Source organism: Mustela nigripes, chromosome 2, assembly GCF_022355385.1.
Source record: "Mustela nigripes isolate SB6536 chromosome 2, MUSNIG.SB6536, whole genome shotgun sequence".
Classification (NCBI taxonomy): domain Eukaryota; kingdom Metazoa; phylum Chordata; class Mammalia; order Carnivora; family Mustelidae; genus Mustela; species Mustela nigripes.
Window position 1 is genome coordinate 130,047,203 of NC_081558.1, and position 16,601 is coordinate 130,063,803.

Consider the following 16,601-nt stretch of genomic DNA (forward strand, 5'->3'; position numbering starts at 1 on the left):
ATAAATACTTCATTTATAGATCAGGTAGGTACATTTTTTTTTCCTAACATGATTTTCACCCCAAATACTGTATCTCTTTAGTATAAAAAGTCTTTGAGGAACAGAAATGTATGTTTATTTTTTAGAAATGTCCACTTTATGAAAAAGCCCAAGGTAAACTTGAAACTACAAAGAATGTGTTGGTTTCATAGCCCTAAATTATAACTGAAAATAAATTTATTGGTTTGTATACCAATTTTTGACAAAAAGCTATATTGAATGCAGATGATTCCATCTTTTTTTGTTTGTTTTTTGTAAGATTTTCTTTATTCATTTGAGAGAAAAAAAGAGAGTATATGAGAAAGCACAAACTGGGGAGAGAGATAAAGGGAGAGGGAGAAGCAGGTTCCCCACTGAGCAGGGAGTCTGACACTGGGCTTGATCCCATTACCCTGGGATCATGACCTGAGCTGAAGGCAGACTGCTTAACTGACTGAGCCACCCAGACTCCCTGATGGTTCCATCTTCTTAGAGATTTTTATTTAGCAGTTACTACTAGACACCATATTTATATCCAATGCTTGTTCATAAGACAAGTTGTGTCATTGAAATGTGAATATCATGAAGATTGATATAATCATGTTTCATTCATAATTCATTATTTTTAGGTTGCTGAAATAATTTTAAGATTAGGGAGCTAGTATATATACATATATATTTATTTTTTATATATATTAATAACTTTGACTATTTCCTAGTTTAAGACAAATTCTTAATGTTTCTCTTTCTCATAATAAAGGTACTTGACTCAATGTAATATTTTAGGCATCTTTCCTATCTAATAATAAGTTGAATATATATATTCTAATGAATTTGTTTTCTAGCATACTTGCCTCATATTCTCCCAAAATGTCTGCTTTATTTTTTTATTTTTTATTATTTTTAAAGATTTTATTTATTTATTTGACAGAGATCACAAGTAGGCAGAAAGGCAGATAGAGAGAGTGAGAAGGAAGCAGGCTCCCTGCTGAGCAGAGAGCTTGATGCGGGACTCAATCCCAGGACCCTGAGATCATGACCTGAGCCGAAGGCAGCAGTTTAACCCACTGAGCCACCCAGGTGCCCACAAAATGTCTGTTTTAAAAGAGATGAAAAAATTGATTGCTATGTAAGAAGAAAAATTCAGATCTGGAATCTGAGTACTTGAATTTTTTTTTTTTTTTAAACACACACACACACACACACACACACACACACACACACAATTTTTTTGGCTATGTGTGGTTGAATTATTGCCACTCAACTCTATCAACCCTTCACTTCTGAGATGAAAAAAAACAAAAAACAAAAAACAAGAAATGCACAGGACAGTGGAATTTACATTCCGGTCAGTTCATTTACTTTTGCAAGAAGTTATCAAGGAACCATCTTTCAGCTGACCATTCAAGTACATGCAACAGAAAATAGCACTGGAGGTGCTTCTTGGGGAGTGTAACCAATGTCATTGCCAATTAATTCTTTTCAAGTGGCGAATTTAGTGAAGCATTGATACTCTAAGAATGTATACAGTTTTTTCAAATTAGTAAATACAAAGAGTATCCTATTTTAAGACTGAATATGTACGAAAGTCAATTTTCTGGTTGTAAATGATTTCTGTTTCCAGACAGCTAAACTATTTTAAAAGACCCCAAATAACATTTTGTTTTTTAGATTCAATACTATTTATTACTGGGATTTTGTACATATTCATTTGAAAATTCAATTTTTTTACTGAAATTCATTGAGCATCAGATTGAGGGAAATCTTTGCATCTTTGATCACATCTAAGGGTATCCTGATTATAGGAAACTTATACTTTGTTGTCACTAATAAGATAACTTTTTTTTCCATTTTCCACTATTTTTATTTAAAAAAGTAGGTAAAATTTAAGAAAATACCCAAATGCAGTAGTTGCACAAACATAGCTTTACCAACAGAAATAACAATGCTGCTCAAACTAAATTTAAAGTTATTGTTCATTAGCATTTGGTATCTCAGTTTATGATTGCTCAGAATGTTTTTTCATCTAGTGATGCCCAGAGGGGTAGATTATAATACACAAGTGGTTTGGGGTGTCAATATTTATCAAAAGGTGTAGTTGGGTCAAAAATTGAAATCAGGAAAGTTAGGCATTCTAAAATATATACTTGGATTAAGGCAGATAAGCAAAAATTTAGTTTTTGAAATGTCATGCAGTTTTTATATTATTTATGGATTAAGATTATTATATTAAACATATTTTTCATTTTTTCATTCAGCTTATACTGAGGAGAAGTAGAAAAAATAAACCAGTGAATCTCATTGCCTTAGAAAATCTAAACAATGTGATGTGACTTTGATTACCTAAGTCCTACACAAAAATCCATCTGAAATAAATACATCTATACTTTAAGTATAAGAAATTGGTGTAAACTTCCAGAATATGTGGCTTTATTTTATCTAATAAACACTGGAAAATACATAATTCAGATTTCATTTGGTATAGGCTACAAGAGAGCATAGAACAAATTTTATGGTCATTGATCTTAAATATTCAGGGAATTGTGACATTCTCATAAATCCTGATTTTTTCTAATTATATTTATTGTCTTGTTGCCATTCACTAATTGTAAAAATTATAATCTATGATGTTTTATAGATTTATATAAGATCTCTTAAGTTCTTTTGTTATTACTGAGAGAGTTATACATAACAAATAAACAGCGCTACTTGCTAATGTATTCAGTGATATTTACTGAGTATTTACTATTTGGTGGGCCACAAGCTAACTGGTATGAGGCCATATTCTAAGTGGTTTGGAACACTGAAGTATTCTTAGTAAGACTATTGGCAACTGTATGCAAATATTTATAAAACAAATTAGAAAACAAAGACATGAGAGAAGAACGTAAGGTACCATATGGAGTTTCAGAAATAACAGAAATTGCTAACAGCTAGGGTAAGAAAAGAGGTGTGGAAAAGTTAAATAAAAGTTTTCATAATAGATTATCAGACTTGAGCTCTAAGAAGTAGTAAGATTTAAATATCAGAACTGTGTTATATAGCATAAAATTCTTGTAAATAAGGTGAAGTGAGTTTATTTCTAAAAATGTTGACTTACATTTCTTACAGATGGCAGTCTGTCCAGGTTTAATAAGCTAAATGAGAGAAATAAATTTCTCGTTACAGGTTTTGGCAGGATAACCTTTCTAATAGCAGAGAGAATATATTATTTTCTTCTTTGGGGTTTTGTAGATTTTATTACTTAACTTCACCTAAAATTTATTGATTTCCTTCTATGTGACAGACATGGGGTTCTCCAATATGAAGGATGCAAATATAAATTAAAAAAATAACCAAATGCTAAGTTACATACTATTTAGTCTTCTTTGTCTTAAACATTGTAATTAAAATAATTGAAATAAATCAAGAGGAGGGGCAGGATGGCAGAGAAGTAGGAGACCCCCTTTCAACCAGTACCCCAAAGTGAGCTAATTCTCTACCAGAACACTCTGAACACCCATGAAACTGCCTGAGATGTAGGATTATACACTTCTGGATCTCTACGGGGGCAGAAGATGCCAGCGGATAGGTGAGGTGTACTGGGAACAATCAGACTGATATCAAAGGATAAGCAGAAGGAGGAGGGAGCCACCAGAAGCAACCCACTGGAAAGTAATACCCCAATACAAAAGTGACCTGTCATTGGGGACCAACATTGACTTGGAGTCTGGTTAAAAGCACTCAAAAAGAGCAAAAGATCTTAAAGGGCAACTGGTGGAATCAGTCAGTCACAGGCATGGGCCTAAGCCCACAGACCCAAGACAGCCATGGCCGGGGACCACCCATGCCAGAGAGACTGAGGTGGCGAAGCCTCCAGTTCCTGGTCCTGGAGCCCCCAGTGTTGTGCAGCTTGAGGGAGACTGGTGGGTGCTCTGGAGAACCGCAGCCTTTTGCATTCTGTGCTCACAGTGTGACCAGGGTCTGAATCGCGTTCCCAACCAGCACCTGAGAGTGCTCCATGCAGGCACCAGCTGATGGTCTCTAGGACCATCCAAGGGTCTGAATGCTCCCAGCAAAGACTTGAAGGAACAACACCAGACAACAGTTCTGGCAAAGGCATTGACCAGAAGTGGGCTCCCTGGACCAGTATCACTCATGGTTTTGGCACAGGAGTGCAGAGCACAGGGGTGCAGGTGGTTTCCGGTGACCTGTGAACGGTGGCTGGGGATGTGCTTTGCCTGTGGGAGGTCACATGGCTCAGCCCAGTTTGCAGAGGGGAAGAATGTGTGTTCTGGACCACCGAGAGAGGAGGAGAATGAGGCTTCTCTCTGAAGTGGAGGTCTGGGAGCAGTTTGCTTTCCACTAAACCTCAAAAAAGCTGCAAAAAGCTGCAAAAGAAAACCTGAAAAACCAGTTTCCACGGAGCTCAGCGCCTTGAGCAAGAGAACTCAAACCCAGGCAAGACTGACTGAAAAACAACGAGGCAGACCCCTCCCCCATAAAGTTAGTGAAAAGAATGAGAAGACAACAACAACAGGGTGTCCATAAAACTGTAAAACCCCAATATCAGGGGAAAACAATATATTATGCTCCAGGTATTGCCCTAAAACCTATATATTTCATAGATTCAACTTATATTTTTAATTTGCTCTCATTATTCTTGTTCTGTTTATTATTTTTTTAATCTACTTGCCATTACAAATAGAGGTTTAACACAACACATTCTATAATAACTTTTTAACTTGAACTTTTTTCCCACATATACTGTGTTTTTCTTTTTCTTTTCATTTTTAAAATATATACATGTAGATATAAGCTTCAGTGTAATCCTCTTTCCCTAATCAATACTACCCCTATATATAAACCAGTTTTAATCTCCCTTTATCTCTAGGAAGTTGAGTCCTTTAACAAAGATATCAAGACACACTCAGGAAGAATCAAAATAACCTTCCTCACCCACATGAAGGATTTATAACCACCTTCCTAACTTTTTCTTTTTTCAGTGTTCCTGTGTATTTGTTTTTGTTCTGGTATTATATAAATCTTATACATATATTTGGGGTTCATTTTGTCTGGGTTCTTTTTTTCTTGTCATTTATTATTTTTTTTTTTTAAATTTTTTATTTTTTATAAACATATATTTTTATCCCCAGGGGTACAGGTCTGTGAATCACCAGGTTTACACACTTCACAGCACTCACCAAATCACATACCCTCCCCAATGTCCATAATCCCACCCCCTTCTCCCAACCCCCCTCCCCCCGGCAACCCTCAGTTTGTTGTGAGATTAAGAGTCACTTATGGTTTGTCTCTTGTCATTTATTTTTATCTGTCTTTTTGCTTGTCCATCTTTGTTTGTATAGCTTATAAATCTTACCTTTGGGGCCCATACTGGCTGGGTCTTCTCTCTTTTTTCTCTCTCTTTTTCTTTTTTCTTTCTTTTTTGTGGTGATTTCTGATTGCTCAGAAGCATTCCAGGTGCACCTTGCCTGAATCATTGTTGATATATTCAGCTACACATCCCCTCAACCACCTCTCACTAAAATGACTAGGAGGAGGAACACCCAATAGAGGAGAAATTTAGAGACTCTGCCCTCTCCATCAGAGCTATTGGATATGGACATAAGCAGTATGTCAGAAAGGGAATTCAGGGTAACAATTATCCAAGCAATAACTAGGGTAGAGAAAACCATTAGTGGCCACATGGAATCAATTAAGGCAGAAGTGAAAACCACCTGGGAAGAAGTTAAAAATGCTATCAGTGAAATCCAATCTAATCTAAATGCTCTAACAGCTAGGGTAACTGAGGCAGAAGATAGAATTAGCAATCTAGAGGATAAACTGATAGAGAAAAAGGATCAGGAGAGGCCTAGAACAAACAGCTTAGAAGTCATGAAAATATAATTAGGGAAATAAATGATGCCATGAAATGTTCCAATGTCAGAACTGTTGGGATTCCTGAGGGGGAGGAAAAAGAAAGAAGACTAGAAGATATAACTATTTCTACTAGTGGAGAATAATTCTCCATGAATATTTTCCCATTCTGGGGATGGAACCAGTGTGCCTGTCCTAGAGGCAGAAAGATCACCCCCCAAGATCAGCAAATCTAGAAAGGCCTCGAGACACTTGATTGCAAGACTGATGAATCATAATTTTAGACAAGAACTTTTGAGAGCAGCTAGGGAGAAGAGATACCTTACATACAGAGGAAGGTCCATCAGAATAATGTCAGACCTGTCCACAGAAACCTGACAAGCCAGAAAGGGCTGGCAAAACATATTCAGGGCACTAAATGAGAAAAACATGCAGCCAAGAATACTTTATTCAGCAAGGCTGACATTCAGAATGGAAGGAGGGATACAGAGCTTCCAAGACTGGGAATGTTTAAAAGAGTATGTGACCACCAAGCCGGCACTACAAGAAATATTAAATGAAGGTTCTATAAAAGAAGAGACAACCCAGGAGGGTCATAGAACAGAAATTGACAGAGAGAACCTATAGAAACAAGGACTTCACAGGCAATATGATGTCAATAAAAACATATCTTTAAATAATCACTCTCAATGTGAACAGCCTAAATGCTCCCATGAAATGACACAGGGTTGCAGATTGGATAAAACGACAGGACCCATCCATATGTAGTCTACAAGAGACCCATTTGGAATCTAAGGTTACATCCACACTAAAAGTGAAGGGATGGAGAAGCATCTTTCATGCCAATGAGCCTCAAAAGAAAGCTGACATAGCAATTCTCATATCAGATAAATTAGATTTTAAACTAAAGACTGTAGTCAGAGATAAAGGAGACTACATCATTCTTAAAGGGTCTATCCACCAAGAAGATCTAACAATTGTAAATATTCATGTCCCCAATATGGGAAGAGCCAAATACATAAGACAACTGTTAATCAAGATAAAGATCATATTGATATGAATAATTTAATAGTAGGGGATCTTAACATTCCACTCTCAGTCATAGACAGATTATCCAAGAAGAAAATAAATAAACAAGAGCATTGAATGACACATTGGACCAGATGGACCTCATAAATATATACAGAACACTCCACCCTGAAACAACAGATTACTTATTCTTCTCAAGTGCACATGGAACTTTCTCCAGAATAGACCACATACTGCGTCACAAATCAGGGCTCAACTGATACCAAAAGCTTGAGATTATTTCCTGCATATTCTCAGACTGCAATGCTTTGAAACTGGAACTCAACCACAAGAAAAAGTTTGGAAGTAATTCAAACACTTGGAATCTAAAGACCACCTTGATTAATAATGTTTGGATCAGCCATGAAATCAAAGAAGAACTTAAAGAATTCATGGAAACCAATTAGAATGAAGACACTTCAGTCCAAAACCCATGGGATACAGCAAAGGAGGTCCCAAGTGGGAAATACAGAACCACCCAAACCTCCCTCAAAAAAGCTGAAAAATCCAGAATACACCAGTTGTCTTTATACCTCCAAGAACTGGAGATTCAACAACAAATTAAGCCAACCCCACACACAAGAAGGGAAATTATCGGGGTGCCTGGGTGGCTAAGTGGGCTAAGCCGCTGCCTTCAGCTCAGGTCATGATCTCAGGGTCCTGGGATGGAATCTTCCATCGGGCTCTCTGCTCAGCAGGGAGCCTGCTTCCTCCTCTCTCTCTCTCTGCCTGCCTCTCTGCCTACTTGTGATCTCTCTCTGTCAAATAAATAAATAAAATCTTTAAAAAAAGAAAAAGAAGGGAAATTATCAAGATTCAAATAGAGATCAATGAGATAGAAACTAGGGATACAGTAGAACACATCAATGAAACTAAGAGCTGGTTTTTTGAAAGAATCAATAAGTTCAATAAACAACTGGCCAAACTAATCCAAAAGAAAAGAGATTGATAAAATTATGAATGAAAAGGGAGAGATTGCCACCATTGCCAAGGAAATAGAAACAATAATCAAAATTATTATCAACAGTTATATGCCAATAAGTTAAGCAACCTAGACAGAATGGATGTATTCCTGGAAACCTATAAACTTCCAAAACTGAATCAGGAAGAAATTTACAACCTGAATACACAAATATCTAGGAACAAGATTGAAGCAGTGATCAAATACCTCCCATAAAACAAGAGCCAAGGACCTTATGGATTCCCTCAAGAATTCTACCAAACATTGAAAGAAGAAACAATACCAATTCTCCTGAAGCTGTTTCAAAAGATGGAAACAGAAGGAAAACTTTCAGACTCTTTTTATGAAGCCAGCATTACCCTGATCCTCAAACCAGGCAAAGACCCCACCAATAATTAGAATTTCAGACCAATATCCCTGATGAATATGGTTGCCAATATTCTAAACAAGATCCTAGCTAATTAGGATCCAACAGTACATTAAAAAGATTATGCACCATGACCTGGTGGGATTCATCCATGGGATGCAAGGGTGGTTCAACATTTGCAAATCCATCAATGTGAAAGAACAAATTAATAAGGAAAGAGAGAAGAACCACATGGTCCTCTCAATTGATGCAGAAAAAGCATTTGACAAGATACAGCATCCATTCCTGATTAAAATGATGCAAAGTATAGGAATAGAGGGAACATTCTTCAACTTTATAAAATCCATCTATGAAAAACCCACAGTGAATATCAACCTCAATGGGGAAAAGCTGACAGCCTTCCCTTGAGATCAGGAACATGACAATGATGTCCACTCTTGCCACTGTTGGTCAACATAGTACTAGAAGTCCTAGCAACAGCAATTAGATAACAAAAAGAAATAAAAGATATTTAAATTGGCAAATAAGAAGTAAAACTCTCTCTCTTCACAGATGACATGAAACTTTATATGGAAAACTCAAAACTACACCCCCAAACAACTAGAACTCATACAGCAATTCAGTAATATGACAAGATAATAAATCAATGCACATAAATTGGTTGCTTTCTTATACACTAAAAATGAAAATATAGAAAGGGAACTTAGAGAACCAATTCCATTTACTATAGCACCAAGAACCATAAGATACCTGGGAATAAAACTAATCAAAGAAGTAAAGGTACTTGAGGAACTACAGAACACTCTTGAAAGAAATTGAAGAAGACACAAAAAGATGAAAGAGCATTCCATGCTCATGGATCAGAAGAGTAAACATTGTTAAAATGCCTATAATGCCTATAATGCCTAGAGCCATCTATACTTTCAATGCCATCAAAATTCCACTGGCATTTTTCAAAGAGCTAGAACAAACAATCCCAAAATATGCATGGAACCAGAAGAGACCCCAAATTGCTAAGGAAATATTGAAAAAGAAAAAAAAAAAAACTGGAGGCATCATCTTGCCTGATTTCAACCTTTACTACAAAGCTGTGATCACCAGGAGAGCATGGTATTGACACAAAAACAGACATATAGAGCAGTGGAACAGATTAGAGAGCCCATATATGGACCCTCAACTCTATAGTCAAATAATCTTTGACAAAGCAGGAAAAAAAATATACAGAGGAAAAGACAGTCTCTTCATTAAATGGTGCTGGGAAAATTGGACATGTGTAGAAGAATGAAACTCAACCATTCTCTTACAGCATACACAAAGATAAACTCGAAATGGAGAAAAGACCTCAATGTGAGGCAGGAATCTATCAAAATCATAGAAAAGAACATAGGCAGTAACCTCTTTGACATCACCTAAAACAATTTCTTTCAAGATATATCTCCAAAGGCAAAGGAGACAAAAGTGAAAATGAACTTTTGGGACTTCATCAAGATCAAAAGCTTCTGCACAGCAAAGGAAGTAGTCAACAAAACAAAGAAGCAACCCATGGAATGGGAAACGATATTCTCAAAATGATACTATAGACAAAGGGTTGACATCCAAGATCTATAAGGAACTTCTGAAACTCAACACCATAAAACCAGATAATCATGTCAAAAAATGGGCAGAAGACATGAACAGACACTTCTCCAATGAAGACATACAAATGGCTAATAGACACATGAAAAAAATGTTCATCATCATTAGCCATCAGGGAAATTAAAATTAAAACCACATTGATATACCATCTTACACCAGTTACAATGGCCAAAATCAACAAGACAGTAAAAAACAAGTGTTGGAGAGGATGTGGAGAAAGGGGAACCCTCTTATACTGTTGGTGGGAATGAAAGCTGGTGCAGCCACTTCAGAAAACACTGTGGAAGTTCCTCAAAATTTAAAAATAGAGCTACCCCATGACCCTGCAATTGCATTACTGGGTATCTATCCCAAAGATACAGATGTAATGAAAAGAAGGGTCATCTGTACCCCAATGTTCAAAGCAGCAATGGCCACGGTTGTCAAACTGCAGAAAGAACCAAGATTCCCTTCGATGGACGAATGGATAAAGAAGATATGATTCATATATACAATTGAGTATTATATCTCCATCAGAAAGGATGGATACCCAACTTTTGTATCAACATGGATGGGACTGGAAGAGATTATGCTGAGTGAAATAAGTCAAACAGAGAAAGCCAATTATCATATGGTTTCACTTATTTGTGGAGCACAAGAAATAACACAGAGGATATGGGGAGATGGAGAGGAGACGGAAAGTTGGGGGAAATTGGAGCGAGAGAGGAACCAATGAGAGAATGGACTCTGAGAAACAAACTGAGGGTTTTGAAGGAGAGAGGGATGAGAAGTTGGGTGAGTCTGGTGGTAAGTATTATGGAGGGCACATATTGCATGGAGCACTTCGTGTGGCACATGAAAAAATGAATTTCGGAACACTGAAAAAAATAATTTAGATAAATCAAATACAAAGTAATAGACAAAACATTTAATTGGCTACAACTCCAAACACAAAACACCTCAATGTCTTTCCATTGCAATTAAAATTACAAAACAAATAGAAAATAAGACTCAGTCACTTTCTTATTATTTTTTTTTTTAATATAGAGCATCAGACACCAGAAGTTAAGAGGAGAAAGTATTAAAACAAGAAAATGAAAATAAAGCAAACAAAACCATCTTCAAAATGAAGATTCATCCTTAAAATCTACAGCATTACCATGTCCAATGATAATCAGATCTTATTGTATTTTATTTTCCAATCACTTTGCTTCTTAAATTCCATTGTCATATGTTTTGATTTGGATTACTTTCTTAAATTATGACTGGTTTTTGTTTTGAAGGTTTTTTTTAAATTTTCTTTTTAAATTTTTACAAATTGTGTGTCAGAATTTGCTGCAATTGCCTAGATTATATAATCTTAGCCACATAAGTGAGAAAAATAATTTTTTTAAGATTTTATTTAATTGACAGGCAGATATCATAAGTAGGCAGAGAGGCAGGCAGAGAGAGAGAGAGGAGGAACAGGCTCCCTGCTGAGCAAAGAGCCCAATGCGGGACTCGATCCCAGGACCCTGAGATCATGACCTGAGCTGAAGGCAGAGGCTTAACCCACTGAGCCACCCGGGCACCCTGAGAAAAATAAATTTTTAATGAATTAAAATAACATGGAATGAAATTATTTCTTTATGCCTTTCTAAGAAAAGAAGACAAGATATAGGACACAGAAAGTCACTCTGCATATTTCTTATTTTAAAAGATGTTTATATTTAAAAAGTGATACTTTGATTGGTTACGTTGTAGTTGTGGAACTTGGTTCTTATTCTAAATGGTAAAAGAAAAGTTAAATCAAGTTACAAGTATTCCCCATACTTTTTTTTTTCCCCTAGAATAGGAATAAATAAAACTTGATGGTTCAATTAAGAAGCTTCAAGTGTGTATGATTTTACCTCATTTTGAAGGTTTTGGTAAAGATATTCAAAGTAAATGTCATACCCATGACAATTTCATCACACTTCCCAGATGTATTAACAACCCTGCATTAATAAGGGGAATATCGTTTCTCTAAGAATGTAGCACAGTATTGCCAGAAAAAATGATCTCAATACATTTCCTCCTATGAACCTTAACCCTTGATATACTCTCTATTTTATTATTATAGTAGTATGAAATTTGATGAAAATTAATATATAGGAAAAAAATGTAGGTTTTAGTCAGCCATGGAGGAAACTGGAAGTTGCTAATTAAGCAAAAGCTCTATGGCATCTAGTGCCTAGGTATGGAAACCTCAACTATAGCAGATGAATTGATGGGATCTCAAGGTGGACAATCTGAGAGGGGCGCAGTCATTGAGGGCTCCCACACATTTTTTAGTTTTACCTCCAGGAACTTGGCCTTGGCATATTTTGTCCCACTGAAGACCCAAGGTGGAGAGCCTAAAAAGCTAAGAGCATGTGTGAAGTTAACAATCCAGAAGCACTAAAAGACTGAGACCTTCTCATGGCATTGTAGAATTCTTCCCTTCTCCCTATGCATTACCAGAAAGTTAATAAAAGACCGTTTATATTAATGTTGTCTTTATTCTATGTACATGACATCCAGCTGTCAAGAAAAAATTATAAGAATTAATAAAAGCCAAAAAAAATTTTAAAAAGCCCAGTTTGAAGAAATAGAGCATGATATTCTCAAATAGAGAATCAGATATGGCAGGGATGTTGGAACTATCAGACCTGGAATATAACAAACATATTAGAAAGCTATGTCTCCGATGGATAAACCTGAAGGCATGCAAAATCATATAGATAATTGTAGAAATGGAATGGGTAGCCCAAGGAAGAACCATAAATAATTTCTAGAGATGAAAAACACTGTAACAGAATGAAGGATGACTTTATGGGTTTGTTGGTAGGTAGTAAATGGCCCAGGCAAGAATCTCTTAGTTTGATGGTATCTCTTAGCTTGATGGTATCCTAATAGACACCATACAAACTGAAAAACAAGAAGAGTGTGGGAAAAAAAATAGGACGGGATATTCAAAAAGACTGTAGGAAAGCTACAGAGGAATAACATACTCATAATGAAGGAGAAAAAAGAAAAGAACACAAGAAATATTTGAAACAATAATGGCCAGAGTTTCCCCAAATTAATGTCAGAAACTAAACCATAGATCCAGGAAGTTCATAAAACTGAGTAGAATAAATTATAAAAAAACCCCACATGCATGAATATCATTTTCCAGCTATAGGAAACTAAGAGGAAAAAAGAAACTATACACACACACACACACAGACACTCTGGAAGAAGCCATGGTTTAAAAACAAATTACTTATATAGAAGCAAAGATAAGAATTACAACCAACTTCTCAGAAACAATGTAAGCAAAAAGAGAGTAGAGTGAAATATTTAAGGTGTTGAAAGTGAAGAAATTGCCAATTTTGTTCCAGCCAAAAATTGTAGTTCAAGAGTGAAAGAAAAATGTTTTCTCAGACAAATACAAGTTGAAGGAATATGTTGTAATAGACACAACTTGCAAGAAATCTTAAAAGAAATTCTTTAGAGAGAAAGAAAATAATAAAAATCAAAAACTCAGATCTACATAAATGTTGGTAAGGAATAGGTAAAGGCAAAATAAAAAACATTTTTTTCTTTTTTTTTTTTTTTATTTAATTCAAGTTAGTTAACATATAGGATAGTATTGGTTTTAGGAATAGAGTTCAGTGAATCATCACAAATAACACTCAGTACTTATCCCAACAAATGCCCTCCTCATTGCCCATCATCCATTTAGTTCATTCCCCACCCACCTCCACTGCAGCAAATCTCAAGTTTTTCTCTCTAGTTAAGAGCCTCTTCCAGTTTGCCTCCCTCTATATTTTATCTTCTTTTCCCTTCTCTTCCCTTATGTTCATCTGTTTTGCTTCTTAAATTCCACATATGATTGAAATCATACAGTATTTTTCTTTCTCTAACTGAACTATTTTGCTTAGCATAGTACACACTAGTTCCATCCACATTGTTGTAAAAGGCAAAATTTCATTCTTTTTGATGGATAAGTAATATCTTATTATACACCTCTTTATCCATTCATCAGTATATGGACAGCCAAATTAGGCTGTTGTTGATAGTACTGCTATAAATATTGGGGTGCATGAGCCCCTTCAAATCAACATTTTTTTTCTAATCCTTTGTATAAATACCTAGTAATGCAATTGCTGGGTCATAGGGTAGGTCTATTTTTAACGTTTTGCAGAATCTCCATGGTGGCTGCACCTGTTTGCATTCCCAACAGTGCAAAAGGGTTCCCCTTTCTCCTCACCCTCACAGACACTTGTTTTTTCCTGAGCTATTTAGTTTAGTCATTCTGACAAGTATAAGGCATTATCTCATTGTGGTTTTGGTTTGCATTTCCCTGATGATCAGTGATATTGAGCATTTTTTCATATGTCTGTTAGCCATTTATATGTCTTCTTTGGAAAAATTTCTCTTCGTGTCTTTAGAAAATATTCATGGTATGATTTCAATCTTTTTGTAAGGTTGAGGCCTGATTTGTGACCCAGTATGTGTTCTGTTCTGGAGAATATTCCATGTACACTTAAAAAAATGACATTCTTCTGGTTTAGGATTAAATATTCTGAATATATCTATTAAGTCCATCTGGTTCAGTGTGTCATTGAAAACTATTGTTTCCTTGATCTGCTCAGATTATCTGTCCATTGTTGTAAGTAGGGTGTTAAAGTCCCTTACTATTACTGTATTATTATGAAAGAGTTTCTTTAAGTTTGTTATTAATTCATTTATATATTTAGCTGCTCCCATTTTGGGAGCATAAATATTTACAATTGTTAGATCTTTTCATTTGATAGACCCCTTTATTATAATATATTTCCCTTCTTCATCTCTTATTAGAGTCTTTGGTTTAAAATCTAGTTTGTGCAATATAAGTATGGCTACTCCAGCTTTCTTTTAATGCTCATTAGCATAATAGATGGTCTCAAGCCCCCTCATTGTCAATCAGGAGGTGCCTTTGGGTCTAAAATGAATATCTTATAAGCAGCATTCAGTGGGTCTTTTTTTTTTTCTTTTTAAATTCATTCTGATACCTTAAGTCTTAAAACATTTTTTTAAAGATTTTATTTATTTATTTGACAGAGATCACAAGTAGGAAGAGATGCAGGCAGAGAGAGAGGAGGAAGAAAGCTCCTTGCGTAGCAGAGAGCCCAGCATGGGGTCTGACCCAGGACACTGGGATCATGACCTGAGCCAAAGGCAGAGGCTTTAACCCAATGAGCCACTCAGGGGTCCCACCTTATGTCTTTTTATGAGAGCATTTAGTCTATTTACATTCAGAGTAATTATTGATATATATTAATTTAGTGTCATTTTATTACCTGTAAGTATCTGTTCCTGTAAATTATATCTTCCTTTTCTAGCCTTTGTTGCTTTTGGTATCTCTTTCCCACTCAAAAGGTCCCCTTTAACATCTCTTGCAGAAGTGGTTTAGTGTTCACCAACTCCTTTAGTTTTTGCTTGTCTTGGAAACTCTTTATTTCTCCTTCTATTCTGAGTGACAGCCTTTTAGATAAAGTATTCCTGGCTGCATTTTTTTTTTTTCCCATTTAGAATGTTGACTATATCCTTCTACCTTCTTGCCTGCTCAGTTTCTGTGGAAAGGTCTGATGCTTATGTGTCTACCCTTGTAGGTTAAGGATCTTTTGTCCCTAGGTGCTTTCAGAATTCTCTCTTTATCTTTGTATTTTGCAAGTCACACTTCATATGTCTTGGTGTTGATTTTGTTGATTATGAGGGGAGTTCTTTATGCTTCTTGGACTTGAATGCCTATTTCCTTCTCCAGACTAGGTAAATTCTCAGTTATAATCTGTTCAAATAAACCTTCTGCTTCTTTTTCCCACTCTTCTCGGACTCCTGTGACACAGATATTGTTGTGCTTTATGGAATTGCTGAATTTCCTAAATCTATATTCAAGATCTAAGAGTTTTTCTTTCTTCTTTCTTTCAGCTTCATTATTTTTCATAATTTTATCTTCTGTATCATCTATTTATTTCTCTTCTTTCACCCTCATTTTGATTTCATCCATTTAGTTTTGCATCTTGGTTATAGCATTTTTTAATTTCAGACTAACTAGCTTTTAGGTCTTTTATCTCTCTGGTGTCTTCCATGCAAGGGTTTCTCTGGTTTCTTCTATGCTTTTTTTCAAGACAAGCTAGTATTCTTACCACTGTTGTTCTAAATTCTTCTTCAGATGTATTGTTTATATTTATTTTGAGAAAACACCTGGCTGTGATTCCTTCTTGATCTTTCTTTAGGGGAGAACTCATCCATCTTGTCATTTTGTCTAGATTTCTGTCTTTTGCGTGTTATAAGAGCTTGTTATGTTTCCTGCTCCTGAGAGTAATGCTGTATTGAGAAGAGGTCATATGTCCATGGTCATATGTCCATGGCCTGGTGCTTCAGGAAGTGTTTTTGGCACATGCTGTGTGCATTCTGTCATTGTGTTTTGGTTGCTCTTTCCCACAAGTTATTCATCTATAGAGTTCCTCCTTGCTTGCAGTGGTGAAAGTTGGACTTTTAACTAGGTGGGCTTTAATACATTTGTTAAAATAAGCCTTATTAAAAAAAAAAAAAAGTTAAAGCCTTATCCAGAAAAAGAGAAAAGGAAAAGGAACAACAACAACAACAAAAAGCAAGCGAACAGACAAACAAAAAACTGTAAACCCGATTCCAAGGAGAAAGAAAGAAAGAAAGCCAGCCTGATCTAAA